This window comes from Gorilla gorilla, chromosome 11 (genome assembly GCF_029281585.2).
Source record: "Gorilla gorilla gorilla isolate KB3781 chromosome 11, NHGRI_mGorGor1-v2.1_pri, whole genome shotgun sequence".
NCBI classification, from domain to species: domain Eukaryota; kingdom Metazoa; phylum Chordata; class Mammalia; order Primates; family Hominidae; genus Gorilla; species Gorilla gorilla.
In genome coordinates, this window is record NC_073235.2 from 64,242,766 (window position 1) to 64,263,925 (window position 21,160).

The 21,160-nt window shown below is 34.6% G+C and overlaps 1 protein-coding gene across 8 annotated transcripts in view; it reads left to right on the plus strand.

The window, feature by feature from the left end:
• SLC4A10 (solute carrier family 4 member 10) overlaps positions 1-21,160 on the plus strand; it is a 360,081-nt gene that overhangs the window by 150,891 nt on the left and 188,030 nt on the right. The window lies entirely within an intron of this gene.

The following is a 21,160-nucleotide window of genomic DNA, read 5'->3' on the forward strand; positions in this document are numbered from 1 at the left end:
TACCTTCTATCATAATAGAGTCCAAGAGGATTTGGATGAGTGAATGTTATCCAGAACTTCGCATTGTTTCACTATATTAACCCAATGACCAGAAAGTGGCAAGTGTGTTGGAGGTCTTGGTAAGAGAGACATGTTTCAGTGTCTGTTTCTCAGTGAATCTGATGAAAAAACAATATGAAAGAGAATGCCACTCTATACTGAGCCTTAAACTCCAGGGTGGATGCATGAAGAGGTGAGGCGAGTTTCTATAGGGACTCAGTGAAAATAACCCAGTGCCCTTCAGTTACTCTTATTCACCTCAGTTCTCTCTTCATTGTTCACCTTTGTCCTGTCCAGTTTTTCTCAGAATGAATGATGGCACTTTTTAAAATTTAATGGATATTTTTTTCACATATGAACATTGTTGTATCTTCTGCAGGCATAAGGGTAAATTAATGAAGCAAGTTACTTAAATAATATGATCTATTAACTACTTAAATGATCATAAAGAGAAGAAAATTTAATAGCTAAAGGTGATGTGCTATAATTTCAGCCATTTTGAATGCAGTGATCAATTACCAATCAAGGAGATGCTATTAAACAATGGACTGTTTATCTTAATTATTTGAAAATATTTTTATGTAGATCAAATAGGAATAGCATAAGATTTACTATCTTAAACGTTAGCTGAAATTGGTGCTACTAGTTAGTCGAGTTTGAAATAGTCCAATCACCCTCTAGGATGTGGCAAGTTTCTGTTGTGACCACACTGATGCATACTTTAGGTCTTTAAAAGCAGCAGAACTTGAGATGAAACTCTGCCATTCCCCCTCAGAGGCATACTGATTTTCATCAGCAATGCAAGTGTACAGTTCAGTAATGTTAAGTATATTCACATTGTTATGCAACCAATATCCAGAATTTTTTCATCTTGCAAAATTGAAACTTGCTATACAAACAATAACTCCCCTTTTCTTCTGCCCCCAATTCCTGTCAACAACCATTCTACCTTCTGTTTCTGTGAATTTAGCTACTTTAGATATTTCATGCAAATGGAATCATATACTATTTGTCTTTTCATGACTGACATATTTTATTTAGTATATAAAGTCCTCAAGTTTCAGTCACATTGTGGCATGAGTCAGAATTTTCTCCTTTTTTAAAGTTGAATAACATCTCATTGCATATACCACATTTCCCCTGTCCTTTCAACTGTAGAACTTTTGAGTTGCTTCACTATTGTGAATAGTGTGGTTGTGAACATAGACGTGCAAATATCTCTTTGAGATCTTGTTTTCAATTCTTTTGAAGATATACCCAGAAGTGGGAATAGTGGATCGTGTGATAATTCTATTTTTAATTTTTTGAGGAACTGCCATACTGTTTTCCATAGTGGCTGCACCATTTTACATTCCCAACAAAAATGCGCAAGGGGTCTCCACATCCTTGCCAACACTTATTTTCTGGTGTGTGTGTGTGTGTGTTTTGATAGTTATGGTAATGGATGTGAGGTGATATCTCACTGTAGTTTTGATTTGCATTTCCCTAATACTGATGTTTAACATCTTTTCATGTACTTGTTGCTCACTTGTATATCAACTTTGAGAAATGTCCATTCAAGTCCTTTGTCTATTTTTTTAATAGGCAAGTGACTTGAATAGACACTTAACCCTATCGAATTTTTAATTTAAAAAATTAAAATTAATTTTTAATTTAAAAAATTAAAATTAATTTTTAATTTTTTAAAAAATTTAATAGGGTGAAAAAATTTTTAATTATTATTAGGTTAACATGGCTGTTTTATTGTTATTGAGTTGTAGTAGGTCTTCATATATTCTAGACAGTAACCTCTTATCAGATATATGATTAGTCAATATTTTCTCCTATTCTATATGTTGCCTATTAGATCTATTGGTTGTGTCCTTTGATGCACAGACATTTTTAGTTTGATACAGTTCATTTTGTATATTTTACTTTTATTGCCTATGCTTTCAATGTCATAGCCAGGAAATCTTTGCCAAATTCAATATGATGAAATGTTTTCCTATGTTTCTGTGTTAGTCCATTTTCACGCTGCTGATAAAAACATACCCAAGATTGAGCAATTTACAAAAGAAAGTGGTTTAATGCACTTACAGTTCTGCGTGGCTGGGAAGGCCTCACAATCATGGAAGGCAAGAAGGAGCAAGTCAAATCTTACATGGATGGCAGCAGGCAGAAAGAGAGAGAGCTTGGGCAGAGAAACTCCCGTTTTTAAAACCATCAGATCTCCTGAGACCCATTTACTGTCACGAGAACAGCACGGGAAAGACCCACCCCCATGATTCAGTCATCTTCCACTGGGTTCCTTTCACAGCATATGGGATTTATGGGGCTACAAGATGAGATTTGGGTGGGGACACAGAGCCAAACCATATCAGTTTCCTTCTAAGAGCTTTATAGTTTTGGGTCTTGAAGTTTAAGTTTTTGATTCATTTTGAGTTAATTTTTGCATATGGTATAGGATGCCAACAGTTTTACTCATTACATCTCTTTGTTTCTTAACATTACACGTTATAACCTGCATTAGGTTTATACAGGTTGAATTTCTTTTCCAAATCATTGTTATATAGACAACCTACTTAGAGAGAGAGAATGTTACTTCCCATGTTTTAGCAAGTGCTTATAATATAATTTCTGCTACTTTCTACAGTCTGAGAACGTAGAAGTAGTAAAACATTAGGAATATTATTACAGACTTTCTGTTCAAAAACTTTCTGTATTGTCCAATGCCAAATTAACACCTTCTCATATCCTTCACTTGCTAGTGTTTTCCTCTACACAAAAATAGAATGCTCATTCTGCCCATCCATTAGTGTTACCTTCTAAGAGCTATCATTTTTTCCCAGATAATAATAATAATAATCTTTCTCCTCTTAACCTCTCTTTATGAAAGTTTATGCCTTTTCTTATATAATTGTTTTACATATCTATATGTCTTTGTTATTGATTATAAACTCATTGAGGGACAAATGTTCATCTTTTACATTGTTGCATTCTCCCTGGGATCCAGCACTTTTACTGAAACTGGATGGGTACTAAAAAATGTGTTGCATTGAGTGCCATTCATATATATTTCAATATTATGTCACTGATCATGCAATACCTTTAATTCATAATGTAATTAGGTGCCTAATTAATGTTCATCAAATATTCAAACATTTAATACATAAATACAGAAGTTTCTAATGTCATGCATATACTAAGATAAATCTGATTACATTTTAATCTGATATTCAGGAATTCATAAAAGTATAACTTTAATGAAAAAGTTAAAATAATAATAAAATCTTGGCCTGCAAATTAAATTTAAAGATACTTAAAAAAAACTGTATTGCTTTTAGCAGATATTAAAATCTTTTAAGTCAAAAGCTTAGTGGAGAAAATAATGCCCCATCTTGATATTCTTTTGCTCCTTGCATTTGGGCAAAAAGAATCAGCTTACTAGTTTATTTCCTTTTGGGGCCACATAGTACACTATAGACCTGTCTTAGTTTGTTTTGTGTTGCTATAACAGAATACCTGAGTAATTTATGAAGAAAAGAAGTTTATTTAGGTCACAGTCCTGTAGGCTGAGAAGTTCAAAAACTATGGCACCGGCATCTTCTTGGCTTCTGGTGAGGGCTTTTGTGCATCATCTTAACAGGGTGGAAGGTCAAAGTGGAAGTGGCCATGTGTGAAAGGGCAAAACTCAAGAAATATCCTTGCTTTATAACAACCTGCTCTTGAGGGAGATAATCCATTTTTATGAGACCTAATGCCATCTTGCAGGAGTGAAAACTCCCTCACTACCATGAGAAGGGCACCAAGCCATTCATAAGGGATCTGCCCTCATGAACTGAACACCTCCCACTAGGCTCCACCTCCCAACACTGCCACATCAAATTTTAACATGAGTTTTGGTTTGGACAAACCATATCCAAACCATAGCAAGACCCAAAGTTCAAAGATAATATAAGTAAAGCACCTAGCACAAAGCTATTATACAACATAATTCTATCAATGGCAGTATTCTCCTGCTTTTCTCATTTCACCCAGTGCATTCCTGAGCTCTTAAAGATAACTAAAATTGTTTTCTAACTAGAATTATTGTAATTTCAAGTGTTTTAGACTAAAAAGCCAAATATAATAAGTGCATATCTCATAATTATAATATAATATTTTGCAACTAAATTGAAAAACAGTTTTAAAAATAAAGAAAAGAAAAAAAGTAAAAAATTAGGGCTGGTCCTCTACTTTCTAATATTTTACCTCTAAAATCTTATGCCAAGGATATTAGCAAACAATAGCCTATTGGCCAAATTTTTTCCTGCCACCTTTATTTGCACGGCCTTTGAGCTAAGAATAATTTTTACATTTAAAAATGATAGGAAAGGATCAAAATAATATTTATGACATAAAATTACATGAAATTCAGACTTTAATGTTCATTAATAAAGCTTTATTGGAACATAGCCATGTTCATTGATTACATTTTGTGTATAGCTGCTTTTGCACTACAATGGTAGAGTTGAGTAGTTGTGACAAAGAATATATGTGGCTCCATCTTGGTTCACACTGCTACTCAGTGTACTACAAATCATAGTGAGTTTGAATGCCATTCATATTACTGCAAACGACATTTTATTTATTTTTATTACCAGTGCATATCCATCATGTCAGAACAAGAAAATAAGAGAAAAATGAACTTTGATTGTCATGCTTTTATGGCACAGTGGAGTGTGAATTATTTTATTTAATTAGATGACAAAATATGTATTTATTATGTAAAGACTCTATAGCTATGCTAAAAGAATAGAATATATCTCCACATAACCAGATTAATCACTCATCACAATATTCCTGACTCACAAGAAGACAACAGTCATAAATACTAGAAGGCTTAAAATGGAATCTCTCATTATAGCAGAGTTTTCCTACAAAACAAAAAGGACAGTGAGACTTCAACCAATGTACATTTCTGAATGGCTCACTTGTTAGCCAAGTATGCCCTTATAAGACTGTGGCGTTCTAAACAGGGCTTTCACAATGTCCACCCACACAATACCTGCCTTAATGAAAAGCTCAGTACCAGTTTCAGGCAATTTAAAAATCTTAGCCTTTATTATATTGAAATTAAGTCGAATTATTTTTCTATTATGATCCCTTTTGAAATTAGCTTTTACACATTTCTAATGCTTTCTTCAGAGCGGCTCATACAAATTAATGATTTTTTAAAAAATTCTTTCATTTCGATTTAATCTATTAATACTTTAGATCTCACTCTCAGGGAAAAATTACTTTATTGTATGTAAAGTAATTCAAATAGAATATAGTTTACAATTTTCTTCCAAATTAAGCTTGAGCCTGGATGAAAATATTTTTAAGTGCCCAACAATATTTAGATATTATTTGCCATGTTTCTGTTTTCATAGGAAGAGATAATATGTTTAATAAAAATACATATCTAAAAGGATAATCTGATGTTGTAAAATTATAAATTCTAATTTTCAGTCAAAACAACCCTGAATGTGAACTTATCAGAATCTTGTCTGTGTGACTGTAACCCCTCCCCCAACCTTAAAAAACATACCACCAGCCCCACTCTCCACCAGTGTGGCCAAACCAAGGGAAGTGAGAAGCAGGAACATAGCTACACAGGTCAGAGCTAAATATTAAGAGTAAAAATAGTATCTTGAGCTTTCAGAACCACAAATTTTCAAAGTGAGCCAGAGGACAGAGCAGCAGCTGCATTTTCAAACAGAAGCAACTACATTTTTCTAATCAACTGCTGTGTTATGGAACATGAACTGCAGGAAATGATGGACTAATGTCCTTTTATGTATCAGATAAGCAGGAGGAAGTATCAGTGGTGTGCTTTACTTGGTGAGTGAATCTTGATAAACATATTCAATAAATATCTTCCACTTATGTCCTTTAATTCAGTACAATGCTTTTTAAAAAATATTCAACTTGTGTGTACATCGACCAGAAAATGTTCTATATAAAAACTGTATTTTGCTTGGGTTTCGAGATGAATGTTTCATAAGATATCTATATATGTATTAAAATTATTTAAATATGAGGAAAAAGAACTTGTTTGCTGTTGGTGATGAAATCATGTTTAATTATAGTACTGAAAAAAATGTGCCAAGAGTAAACAAACTTGTTTAGTGCTGCTAGTGTTTAGGTGAGAACCATTGCTTGAAGAGTTGGGGACACTGGGAGCAACGTAGATGGTCAATGAAAAAATGACAGAAGACTGATGTCACCAAAGTGTGGAGTAGGAAACCTTCGTCCCCACCACAAACACACCATTTCAGGAACAATTCACAGAAAAATTCCCTTTGTGGGAAATCCAGCAACGAATTGAAGGGCTCCTGCACCCTTGGTGAATGCAAAATCAGATCCATTGAAGCTGGTGAGGATATTCACGATAGCTGTCTGCCAAAATTTCTACCCCCAACACAACACCATACAATTGGGAAAAGAGTCCCAGCTCTCAGCTTCTCCCAGAGGAGGTTTGTGCATCCAATACCCCAACTTCGATGGGGGCTACCCAAAGGACTGGCTTCTGTCTTCTCTGTCTTAAAGTGCTAATGGTGTGGAATTATCTAGCCACCTGGGGGAAAATAGAGATGGTGGCTTAGATTGGTAGCCACCATAGCTTTTCCTCCCTAGCTCAGAGCATAGAGCAAGCAAACAAAATCCCCACCTTTCAGCTTCTCCCTGGGGATGGAAAGAGTTGGTACATACATTAAACTTTCTGGGGGTTTTCCAAAGGATTGGCTGAAATCCCAAAGAATTCAGTCTCACTCATCCTGGTGCACTCACAAGACCTGGCAAACCCTAGACACCTGGGGCTACAAGAAATACACAAGCAAATAAGTTGAACAAGCATGAGGTTTAAGAAGCTTTAGAATCACTTCCTGGACTTATTGGTGGGGATCTTCCATATAAGGCCAGCTCTTTGTGAAGACTCAGAGAGAAGTCTGCTTTATCTGACGTGAAGACACCAATGCATAGAGTCAAGTAAGATGAAAAAACAGGAAAATATGTTCCAAACGAGGTAACAGAAAAATCTCCAGAAATTAACTCTAATGAAACAAAGATACACAATTTACCTGGAAAAGAATTTAAAATAACTGTCATAAACATGCTCACTGAGGATAAGAGAACATTGCATGAACGAAGTGAGAATTTCAGCAAAGAGATAGAAAATATCTTAAAAGTACCAAACAGAAATCATGATGTTGAAGAATAAAATAATTAAATTGAAAAATTCACTAGAGGGATTCAACAACATACTAGATCAAGCTAAAGAAAGAATCAGTGAACTTAAGGACAGGCCATTGGAACTTGCTGAGTCAGAGAAACAAAAAGGACAAAATAATGAAAAAGAATAAAAAAAGCTTAAAGGACTTACGAGACACCATCAAGTGGATCAATATATGCATTATGAGAATTCCAGAAGGAGAAGAGAGAAGGAAAGAACCAGAAGACTTATTCAAAGAAATAATAGCTAAAAACTCCCAAGTATGGAAAAGGAAATGTGTAATCCAAGGACCCCCAAAAAGGAAAACTTAAAGATATCAACACTAAGACACCTTATAATCAAATTGTCAAAAGTCAATCACAAAGAGAAAAAGCAACAAGGGAAAAGTTACTTGTCGGGTACAAGGGAAATTTCATAAGAGTATAAGTAGATTTTTCTTCAGAAACTTTGCAGATGAGAAGGAAATGAGATGATAGATTCACAATGCTGGGGGAAAAAAGCCAACCAGGAAAACTAGACCAAATGAAACTGTCCTTCAATCATGAAAGAGAGATAAAGTCTTTTCCAGACAAACAAAAACTAAGGAAGTTCATCACCACCGGACCTCCCTACAAAAAATGCTAAGGGAACCTCCTTAACTTGAAATGAAAGGATACTAAACAGCAACAAGATAGCATAAGAAAGTATAAAAGTATTGGTAAAGGTAAATATATAGACAAATGCAGGACTGTAATACTGCAATAGTGGTAGGTAGACCACTTGTAATTCAAGTAAAAAAGTTAAAAGACAAAGTAGCAAAATACTTTCAATAACTAAAATACTTTTAATAAGTAAAACTATGTTAATAGATACACAATATAAAGAAATGTTAACTGTGACAACAATAACAAAATGTGTATGGGAAGGAGAGTAAAAAGAGGCATGTTTTTGTATTTCATTGAACTTAAGTTGTTATCAGAAAAAAATAGACTGTCATTACTATAAGGTATTATATAAACCCCATGGTATCTAATGAGAAAATACCTATAGAAAGGTATCAAAGATTCCCAACAACAAAAAAAAATCAACAAAACATAAAAAATGAGAGCAAGAGAGGAAAAAATGCACAAAATAATTACAAGGCTAACAGAAAACAGTATATGACAATAATAAATCCTTCTCTATCAATAATTACTTTAAAATTAAATAAATTATACTTCCCAATCAAAGACGTAGGGTGGTTGAATGGATTAAGTGTATAATGGAATTACATGCTGTTATCAAGAGACTCCCTTTATAATTTAGGCTCAATGTGAAAGAATGGAAAAAAAAATTCCACGAAAATGTTAACGAAAAACGAGCAAGAGTGACTATACTTATATCAGATAAAATAGACTATAAGTCAAAACTCTCTCAAAAGACTGAGAAAGACATCTTATAATGATAAAAGGATCAATTCACCAGGAATATATAACAATTGTGAGTAGTTATGCACCCAACGATTAAGCACCTAAACATATAAAGCAAACACTGACAAAACTGAAGAGAGAAACAGGCAGCAACACAATAATAGTAGGATATTTTGAATGATGGGTAAAACATATTACCCATTACCCACGGGCAAAACAGACCAAAAGGAAATAAAGGACTTCAACAACCTTATAGAAAAAAATGGACCCAATAGACATGAACATTTCACTCAATAGCAGCATAATACACATTCTTCTCAAGTGCAGCCAGAATATTCTCCAGAATAGATCACATATTAAGCCGAAAAGTATGTTTTAAAAATTTAAAGTGATCAAAATTATACCAACTATTATTTCTGACTACAATGGAATGTGAAAGTAGAAATCAATAGCCATGGGAAAACTGAAAAAATTATAAATATGTGGACATTAAAAAAAACACTCTTGAACAACTAATGGGTCAGAAAGAATTCAAAAGAGACGTTAGAAAATATCTTGAGAGACATGAAGATGAAAACATAATATACCAAAACTTATGGTATACAGCCAAAGCAGTATTAAAAGATAAGTTTATAATGATAAAAGTCTATATGAAAAAAGAAGACAGATCTCAAATTTGCAACCTAATTATACATTTGAAGGGACTAGAAAAAAAAAACACACTAGACCCAAAGTTAGCTGATAGGAAGAAATAGCAAAGATCAGAGCAGAAATAAACAAAATAGATAATAGAAAACAATAGGAGAAAATCAATGAAATTGGGTTTTTTTAAAGATAAAATTGACAAACCTTTGGCTAGACTTAATAAGAAAAAAGAGAAGATTCAAATAAATATAAATCATATATTAAAGAGGAAGTATTACCACTGATATCACATAAGTTAAAAAGTTCATAAGTATCTATGATAAACAATTATATGCTAAGAAACTCTATGACCTTAAAAATGGATAAATTCCTAGGAACATAAAATCTACCAAACACGAAACAAGAAGATATAGAAAATCTGGACAGACAAATAACAAGCAAGAAAATTAAATCAGTAATAAAAGACCTCCAAACAAAGAAAATCCCAGGAACAGATGGCTTCACTGGTGAATTTTACCAAACATTTGAAGAAGATTTATGTCAAACTTTTTTTTATCTTGAAGAAGAGGAAATACCTCCAAACTCATTGTATGATGCCAGCATTACCCTGATACCAAAGCCAGACAAAGACACTGCAAGATAAGAAAATTACATAATAATATCTCTGATGAACATAGATGCAAAAATTCTTAACAACAAAAATTACCTAGCAAGCTGAATTCAACAGTACATTAAAAAGTCATATGATATTTATTATAGGAAGCAATGGATACATTCCTGGGCTGGGGTTCATTATATACAAATCAATAAATGTGATGTGCCACATTCACAGAGTAAAGAACAAAAAATATATTATTGTTTAACATCGTTTCATGATAAAAACTCTCAACAAATTAGCTGTAGAAGGGATGTAGCTCAACACAATAAAGGCCGTATATGACAATCCTACAGTTTACATCATACTCAATGATGAAAAGTTGAAAGCTTTTCCTCTAAGTTCAGGAACAAGGCAAGGATGTCTACTCTTGCTACTTCCATTCAACATAGTAATAGAAGTCCTAGGAAGAGCGATTAGGCAAGAAAATTTTTCATGTGCAGATGAGAAAAAATGTATATTCTGTGGTAGTTGAATGGAATGTTCAGTAGATGTTTATTAGGTCCATTTGGTCAAGAGTGCAGTTTAAGTTCAGAGTTTCTTTGTTAGTTTTCTGCTTTAATGATCTGTCTAGTGCCATCATTGGGATGTTGAAGTCCTCCACTGTTATTGTATATCTGTCTGTCTCTTTTCTGAGGTCTAATGGCATTTGCTTTATAAATCTGGGTGGTCAGGTATTGGGTATAAATATATTTAGGATAGTTAAATCTTCTTGTAGAATTGAACTCTGTCATTATATAATGTTATTCTTTGTCTTGTTTTAACTATTATTGGTATAAATTCTGTTTTTTTCTGATGTAAGAATAGCAACCTATGCTCTTTTTTGTTTTCCATTGTGTGATATACCTTTCTCCACTCCTTTACTTTGAGCCTGTGGGTGTCCTTTCACATTAGATGGATCTCTTGTAGTCAGCAGATGTTGGGTCTTGTTTCTTAAATGCAATTTGACAATCTATATCTTCATTTAGGTCATTTCTGTTCAAAGTTAATATTGACATGTGAAGTTTTGTTCCAATCATACTACTGTTAGCTAATTGCTTTGTAGTCTCAGTGGTGTAATTGCTTTATAGGATCTTTGGATTTTGTACTTATATGAGGTTTTATGACAGGAGAGTATTGTCCTATATTCTTTTATGACATAAAAGAGTATACTCTTTTCTGTTCAAAGTTTATGCTTTATGACATAAAAGAGTATACTCATTTCTGTTCAAAGTTAATATTGACGTGAAATTTTGTTCCAATCATAGTATTGTTAGCTAGTTGCTTTGCAGTCTCAGTAGTGTAATTGCTTTTTAGGATCTTTGAGTTTTGTACTTATATGAGCTTTTATGACAGGAGAGTATTGTCCTATATTCTTTTATGACATAAAAGAGTATACTCTTTTCTGTTCAAAGTTTATGCTTTATGACATGAAAGAGTATACTCATTTCTGTTCAAAGTTAATATTGACATGTGAAGTTTTGTCCCAATCATAGTATTGTTAGCTAGTTGCTTTGCAGTCTCAGTGGTGTAATTGCTTTATAGGATCTTTGAATTTTGTACTTATATGAGCTTTTATGACAGGAGAGTATTGTCCTATATTCTTTTATGACATAAAAGAGTATACTTTTTTATGACAAAGAGTATTGTCCTTTTGCCCCATGTTTACAACACCGTTGAGCATTTCTTATAGCACCAGTCTCATGGTGATGAATTTTCTTAATATTTGCTTGTTTGAGAAAGACTTTATTTCTCCTTTGCTTATGAAGCTTAGTTAGGCAGGATATACAATTTGGGGCTATAATTTTTTGTCCTCAAGAAGGCTAAAAATAGGCCCCCTATCTCTTTGGCTTATATGGTTTCTGTTGAGAAATCCACTGCTAGTCTGATGGAATTTCCTTTACAGGTGACTTGACTGTTCTCTCTAACTCTCTTTAAGATTTTTTCTTTAGCATTGACCTTGGTTAGTCTGATGACTATATGCCTTGATGATGTTCATCTTATATAGTATCTTGCAAGTGTTTTCTGAATTTCTTTTATCTGGATGTCTACCTCCCAACAAGATCAGGGAAATTTTTCTGAATGATTCCTTTAAATATGTTTCCAAATTGCTTACTTTTCCTTCTTTCTCAGGAATACCTATAAGCTATAGGTTTGGTCAATTTACCCCCTATCCCATCTTTCTCAAATATTTTGTTTATTTTTAAAATGCTTTTCTATTTATTTTTGTCTGACTGGATTAATTTGAAAGACCAATGTTTAAGCTCTGAAATTCTTTCTTCTACTTGGTCTAGTATTTTGTTAATGTTTTCAATTGTACATTGAAATTACTTTTGTGAATTTTTTTTGTTTTCAGAAGTTCTATTTTTATAAATATAGCTATCTTGTCTTTCATTTTCTGAGTTGTTCTTCTGGTTTGTTTGTATTGGTTTTCAACATTCTCTTGGATATCATTGCACTTCTTTAGAATCCGTATCTTGAATTCCTTATCAGTCATTTTTTATTTTGTTTAGGATCCATTGCTAGAAAGCTAGCCTGATCCTTTCGAGGTGTTAAAACACTCTGTCTTTTTGTACCATTGGAGTTCTTGCACTGATTCCTTCTCATGCGAAGGAGTTGTTGCTTCTAAGTTTTGAATTTGCTATTGTTTGAATGGGACTTTATCATGTTTATTCTTTTTTCCCTTGAGGGTATGACTGTGGTGTATGTTGTATGTGATTGTTTGGCTTCTTTTCTGGGGCTTCTCGGTGCCAAGACTCTGCATGGGCTCCTTGGTTATGGATAGCCTTTGTGTGGTGGCTTTCTCAAATGCTGCTTGTTGTAGACATGTATTGGGCATATGAGCCAACACACTATTTTCTGTGTGACTAGGAGAGCAGAGGTCTCAGTAAACTTATCTTGTACACTAGTACTATACCCTTCTGACAGTAGGTTTTTTATTTGGTGGTGCAATTCAGTCTTCAGTCAAGTAGGAGGTGCTTAAGAGTAAGAATCCACTCACCCTCAGGCAGTCTAATGATGAAGGAAGACAACTGTCCTAATTGAGGTTAGTGTGGGGAGCTTGTGTTGGAGTGAACTGGTCTTGGTGGTAGGGGCAGGGGGCCTGCATTAGCCCCTCATCCTGGGCAGGCAGGAATGTGATCCGTTTTCCTATCACAGCTTTCTGTCACAGGGCTCATGATCTTCAGCATATAGACATTGTTCTTTGGCTCCCAAGCTGAAGTGTGACTGAGGTCTGGAGAAATGCCCCTTTGGTGGCTACCACCAAAATGAGCTCAGGTCAGAGCCTCTTCCCACAGCCCAGAGCAAACAGTTTTTCAACTTGTCTGCCCTTCGTTGCTGGGACACTGCCATTCTGTGTTGGGATGGGGAGACAGGTCCCACCTTTCATGCATGCCTAGGTGGCATTGGCTCACTTTCAATGAGGTGTAGCTGCCACGAAGAGTGCTGGAAAAGCTGTCTCCAAGTGCGATCAGGTCAGCCCTCATCAGGAAAAGCCTCTGCTGCATCCACAACAGTGCCTGCACTGAGGGCTAGATTTCCATGGAACCTGCAGCTCCCCAGAGACCCGCCAGTCTCCTGTGGTTGCCAAACTCAGAAGGGGTTCTGAGGTATGTTTGCAGGGGATCTTGTAGTGTGGCAACACAAGGACTAAGGTTCCTTGGACAGGGCACTGGCCCACAATGAGTGCACAACCAGTGTGGCACCTGCCATCTCAGTTAGGGCCTGAGGGGAGTGTGGGCACACCAGCACGAGCTGGCCACCTGAGGCTCCCACCCCAGAGAGTTCCCAAATTGCCACCAACTGCATTGCCTAGGATTTCAAGGGCAGAGGGGTTCTCTGACAATTTGTCAGTCAGCAGTTAGTCACAGGAGTGAGGGGAGCAGAGAAGCACCCCAACCTACCCTTTACATGGGACTCCGAGTTCCTCAGGGGTCAGTGTCTGCCAGACTTTTGCTGCTTTCCTTGTCTGCACCCCAGTTTCTTCCCATGGGCTCTCTGAAAGCTCATGGCTCTCTTCCCTCAGCTTTCCATTTGGATCATGACCATTCAACTGTAACTTTGATCTTTCTACAAACTGGCGTCTGACATCTCTAGTCAGCCATCTTGAAAAAAAAAAAGCTACATTAAAGTTATAAAAATAAAAGTAATTGCACTGTGATGTTACAAAGGCTACTATATCACTAGGTGACAAGAATTTTTCAGCCCTATTATAGTTTTATGGTACCACTATTTTATATGCGATCCATCATTTGACTGAAACATCATTATGTATGACTGTACATAACAAATTACGAATAGAATTAGAAAGTGGATTCTACTTCTGGAAATCAATGTTGTCTTCACAGAGACAGAGGTGGGCTTTGAAGGATAAACAGGAGTTCAGGAGGCAAAGAAGGAAGGATCTGTTATATTCTGGGAATGGCAAATATGATGTGGATAAAGCATTGGGATTGTGTCTGGGGGCATAAAATGTGACTGGATATAAAGTTTAAATCTTTACATAAGGTAGGTCAAATTGTGGAGAATGAATTAATCCTTGAAGTCACTCTATCTGATAAGCACATTATTATCCCCATTTCACAGATAAAGAAACTAAGGTACAGAAGATTAAATGACTTAAATAGGTCGCCTGACTAGTAAGTGGTATGGCAGGGATTCAAACCCACAAGGAAGACTTGTACATATTTATTGACTTTTTCATGATGATTTTTAAAAAGTTGAGAATATTCTATTATAAAGCAATAAAGAATTTGATATTTAGTACCCATATCACAATAGTTTTACAAATGTTTTAGCAAAAGTTTGAAAGTTTTATAGTTAGAAAATTCCCATTGAACTAAGATTTATTCCCATAATTAGGAAAGCCACTCTCCCATTGGAGACTACTTTTATAGCCTCATGTTCTCTTACTTTAAATTATCTTCTCTGCTGTACCACAAAATAAAAAGTCTTATAATTTCCTTATTTCAAATGTTTTTTCTTTGAAAAAGAAAGAACCATTTATTTCTGATATTATTGGTTGATTAATTTTTGTGCAACTTAGTAGTGTTGATATAGGATCAATGTCAACTGGTGGAGCAATTCTAAGGGTGTTTGCTCCATTAGTAATAACCAGTGGAGTTAATTAATTACACAGGCATTTGAAATTGTAGGTTTTGCCTGTCAAACACTGGATATCTCAGGATGAGAAATGTGGAGGTGGACTAATACTGAACATTTTATTTCAGAAAATACAGCCAATAGTAAATTTCAGTCTTTTATTGAGCTATCTTTGACACCTGTGCACATCTTATAATAAACTGTTCTGTTTTTCAATGGGTATCCTAGGAACAAGAACTAAATAAGAGACAATTATTTTAAAGTCTTCAATAATAGAATTTACTCTTGTGTGGGCAAAAGACACGAATAGACACTTCTCAAAAGAAGACATACATGCGGCTGACATAGGAAAAAAAGCTCAACATCACTAATCATTAGAGAAATGCAAATCAAAACCTCAATAAGATATCATCTCACATCAGTCAGAACGGCTATTATTAAAACATCAAGAAACAACAGATGCTGGTGAGGTTGTGGAGAAAAAGGATTCCTTTACACTATTGGTGGAAGCGTAAATTAGTTCAACCGTTGTGGAAGACAGTGTGGCAATTCCTTAAAGACCTAGAGGCAGAAATACCATTTGACCCAACAATGCCATTAATGTGTATATACCCAAAGGAATATAAATCATTCTATTATAAAGATACATGCACGCACGTGTTCATTGTAGTGCTATTCACAATAGCAAAGACATGGAACCAACTTAAATGCCCATCAGTGATAGACTGGATAAAGAAAATGTTGCACATGTATACCCTGAAATGCTATGCAGCCATAAAAAGGAACAAGATCATGTCCTTTGCAGGGACCTGGATGGAACTGGAAGCCATTACCCTCAGCAAACTAAAGCAGTAACAGAAAACTAAATACCACATATTCTCACTTATAAGTGGGAGTAGAATGATGAGAACACATGGACACATGAGAGGAAACAACACACACTGAGGCCTGTTGGAGGGTAGGAGGTGGGAGGAGGGAGCACATCAGGAAGAACAGCTGATGGACTCTGGGCTTAATACCTAGATGATGGGTTGATCTGTGCAGCAAACCACCGTGGTACACATTTACCTATGCAACAAAACTGCACATATTGCCCTTGTACATCTGAACTTCAAAATAAAAATTGGAGATTAAAAAACGAAATTACTTTTGTTCCAGAATTAACTCTCAGATGTTCCATGTTTCATCATTTTATTTTTTCACATAATTTGTGTATGTGACTCACATCAATTCATTTTGATATATAATTGATTTCTGATATTTTGTTTGTTTGAAGTGAGAGGTAACTGGGTAATTATCTATACTCTGCTTTTACCATGCATTTTATTTCCAGGTAAATTTGAAAAATCTAAATTATTTTTCTAAATTTGATCATGGTTTATTTGAAAGTTTACACGTACTTGCAGGCATGTGTTTGCATGCGGATAATAACAAATAACTAAGAAATCTTACAAAAGTATAGCTTCATAATTTGGGGGTCCTGGTTATACATTTTATATCTCTAAGTTAGGAACTCATATTATTAATCTCCCTTCATAGTTCCTTATAACTAAACTCTGTTTAGTATGATTTTCTACTTATCAAAGGCATAATAACTCACTCACTATTTGGTATATTTGCTCTTTAATGTGACATGACATGTTTTCTGTGGATAAGGAGAACTGTGTATTTGTGCATATATGTATATATAATGTTTTCAACCAATCACTATTTCAGAGAAAAAATAGATGAAAATAAACTTGTTTTCATTACATTAAATATAATCCTATACATATTAAGAGGAAATTTTACAGCAGGAAATTGTTCCTTTAATCATTATTTTTCTTGAAAATTATTTAATACTTTTAAGACAAACCACGGATGACCAAAGTCTCTTAATATTTACCACATAGATTTATATTAACACTATATTTTTGTTTTAAGTTTTCTAGACATCTAAGACTTAAATATGTTCTTATTTAGTTAAAGACTTTAATAGTATGGGAGTTGTACCATGAAGGTGGCATAGTGAAGGAGATCAACTTAGTCTGCTTTTTGACTAAATTCTTAAATCTCTATTTCAGCTGTCTTCCCCCTAGAACTATAGCTTAAAAGCTCCTCAGCTGCATACAGCACATAGCCTTCACAGGTTATTGCCTTTCTATAGAGTCCTCTCACAATATAAACAGGTGTAGCTACCAGTCAATTAGGACATGTCTCAAGAAATTATTAACACTCACCAATATTAATTAAGTGCTAATAGGGTACTGAGCCAAACACTGAGGGTGCTGAGCCAAATTTCCATTTCACATTCTTCATTCTCCAAGGAGGTTTAGATACTGGTGCTGTCAATAGGGTGCTTGAGTTCTAGAACCCATGGGGAAAAATAAATTACTGTGGCCACTTTGCACATAAATGTTTAAATTTAAAATATCAATTGATATAAATACTGATAATAATGAATAAATATTAAATAATAATTGAAAGGGATGATGTTCTTGGTTTGGGGGATAATACCCATAATCTTAGCAGTACCAGAATCATTGCAACCCTAATAGGATTAATTCCATTTTGGAATATCAGTATTCTGAGATTACTATTTTGAATGTTCTCGTTTATATTTTCTTCAAGCAAACGTTTTTGCTTCCTCATTCTTTTTCAGAAATTTTATTATTTTTAAAATTGACAGATAAAATTGTATGTATTTATTATGTACAACATGATGCTTTGAAATATATATATCTATGCACTGTAGAATAACTAAATATAGCTAATTAACATATGCCTTACCTCACATAGTTATTATTTTTGTAGTGAAAATACTTATCCACTCTCACTATTTTTCAGGAATACAATATGTTATTAACTATTGTCACTATGCTGTACAATAGATCTCTTGAACTTATTTCTGCTGTCAAACTAGAATTTTATATCCTTTGACTAGCCCCTTCCTCAGCCCCCCAAGTGCCCCAGCCCCTAGTAGCCATCATTCTACTCTCTAGTTCTATGTGTTTGTCTCCCCATTCTATCTTTCCTCTTCCTCACTACCTAGTCATTCCTAGTGCCCACAGTGTGTCACAACTGCTGAAAGCACGGTGAAAAAATATCTGTTTTCTTTTCTTCCCTTCTCTCTCTCTTCTTAATGCGTTTCAGGTGGGAAGATAATAAAAGAAACCAAAATGATTGAAATCATTATTAGCAGAAAGTAAAATTTTAATTTCCTGCTGGTACAATAAGCTTTTGTCTGGTCTCTGGGGCAGGAAGATTATGAATATTCTTTTGTGCCACTTTCAAACTGCTTCTAAATATCTTAGGTACATTTGTAGTATGAAAATATGGCAGCCTTATTAGCAAAATAATTTCTAATTTTGAGCTAAATTGTATAAGATTATGCATGTTTTTCTTTTGCATAACTCAATTTGTTTCCTGTAATGATAATTGCCATGATTGAATTAGAAGATAATATAGCATAAAAAAATGTTATGACATCACAGTGATTAATCCAAAACTATCAGCATCAATGAAGTTAATAACAATATTGTTCATGAAAACAAGGCCATGTTTATGAAATTAAAACATTGTTTATATGTGAGTGGCCTATTTTTCTCATGCTACTGCACTAATTTTCTCTTAGGGTTTATAAATATGAATCCTAAATATTAAAGTAGTGCTATTTATCGCCAACTCTAGTGGCCTTCTGTCCTCAGCCTTTTTGAATTCACAAAATTCCTGTAAACTGTGGACTATTTTCCCCAACTTACAAATAAAGAAATTGAGGTTCAAAAAAGTAACTCGCCAATAAATAGGTTCTAGATATCTACTATGCAGCATAGTGCCTATAGCTAACAATACTGTATCGTATACTTAAAATCTTCCAAGAGGGTGGATCTTATGTTGTATTCTTACCACGCACATACAAATAATAATAATGATAGTAAAGGCATTAGGGAGCTTTGGGATGTGATAGATATATTTCCACGTGTAAGTGCTGTAAGAGTTCACAAGGGCATAACCCAAGTGCCCCAGATATGGCCCTTCTGTATTGAATATACCTAAGGTAGACACACTGAAGAAGATGGATATATGAAAAAGTCTAATATACTGGCCTTATTGAGGTAAATTGGTCAGTTCACATTGGGTATAGAACATTGTCAGCAACTAGAAAAAGAAAATTAGGTTGTTCCGTCTCTATGTTCACACCAGGCATGAGGCAGCGACGTTCTAATAATCCTCCTGCTCTTCCCCCTTACCCTCCTGCCTCCTCAATAGCCTTAATTTGTAGCATTTTCCAATATATGTGGTTAAATTCTTTCCCTATGGCCAACTTTATACCACTGAGGTGTTTTCCCTGAACATAAAGTTAGGAAGAGATGCGTGTAACTGGCACTGGTGAGCTGGGGTAAGCCAGCTCTAGCATACCACTGCTGCCAGGTTATCTACGGTAGAGTGTAAGCCATAGTTTTCATCAAAAGTGTCCTGCAAAAAAAAACATTGAAAAATGAGAAACAGTTTCTGTATGTCAATATAAGTCAATTTTTATTGCAATGAATATTGAAGGAGGTAAAATTTTTTTTTTACTTCCTGATGAAAACAGATGAAGTATGTTAATATATGTCCCTGGGCCGTCTGTGTTTCTGTGCCTCCCCTCACAAGGCATGCTATTTTTCTGTACCTGCCAATACATATCTTATCTTCCTTACAGGCTTCTCTCCTCTGTTTTTGACTATTTCAGCCTACTCCAGCTTGTAATGCTGTAGAAAAGGCTTTAGATTCATTTATTTATTCAATAAACACTTACTGAGCTTTTAATATGCCAGGTACTGAGAATATAAACATGATTAGACAGATCATGCTACAGCCTATTATAGGCACTACACACCTGACTGTATACTTTTATTAAATTGAAATTTTGAAAAGTTTTATAAGAAAGCATAAGGTGTTAAGAATGTATACTGGCAGTTATAAGTGATAAAAATAGATTTGGTAGATCTGATTTTGAATTTTGATTCAGTCTCTTGATTGTATGGCTTTGGGGGAATTGCTCTTTTTGTTTTTTAACTTACTGAGGGATGACTGACATGTAAAAAGCTGTACATATTTAATGTATACAACTCAATGAGTTTGGAATATACACCCATGAAATCATTACTAGCATCAAAGCCACAGATATATCTATCACCTCCCAAAGCTTCCTAATGCCTTTATTATTATTACTATTATTTTTATTATTATTAGTATGTGTGTGTGTGGTAAGAACACAACATAAGATTCACCCTCTTGGAAGATTTTAAGTATACAATGCAGTATTGTTAGTTATAGGCACTATGCTGTATAGTAGATCTCTAGAACCTATTTATCGGAAAGTTACTTTTTTGAACCTCAATTTCATTATTTGTAAGTTGGGGAAAATAGTCCACAGTTTGCAGCGATTTTGTGAAGATTAAATGAGAAAATATAAATAAAACACTTAGCATAGTAGATGGTACATTGTAGATTTTGTATAAAGGCTAGTTTCTTTTTTTTAACTCTAAACTCTTATAGCTATCTTAAGTGCCAAATGAATCGGCATTTATTTATATTCTGCCTTGGATGTTGCTTGCCTTCTCTAGTATCCTCAGCTTGTACCTTTATGCAGATTCTTATACATAATTTGTTGTTCCTATCAACATTGATCACAATGTAGTATCAATACTTTTTGATTCTTGGTTCTTAATTTGCCTGCCCATTGAGATATTGGTCATAAGTTAACATTTTCCCATTATTTTCCATTTTGAATCACTTTCCTGGTACTTTGAATTTTGTATTTTATATCCTGTCCATCTGTATTTTATAATTTTAAATTTTTTCTTCCAAGTAAATTTTAGCATTCAGCTATTGCTGTGTCACAATCCATTTCCAAACGCAGTGGCTTCAAACAGCAACCATTTTATTTAGGTCATAATTCTGTAGGTTGTGAATTTGGGTTGGACTCAGCTAGTTAGTTCTTCTCATGTGAATCAGCTGGCGCCCGCTTCTACAATCAGCTGATGATTTCACAACTGAGGCCGGCTGGTTTGTGAAGTCCTCAGCTGGATGACTGCCAGCTAGGGCTTCTCTCTTCATGGTCTCTGATCTGATCCAGCCGGCTAGGCTGGGCAT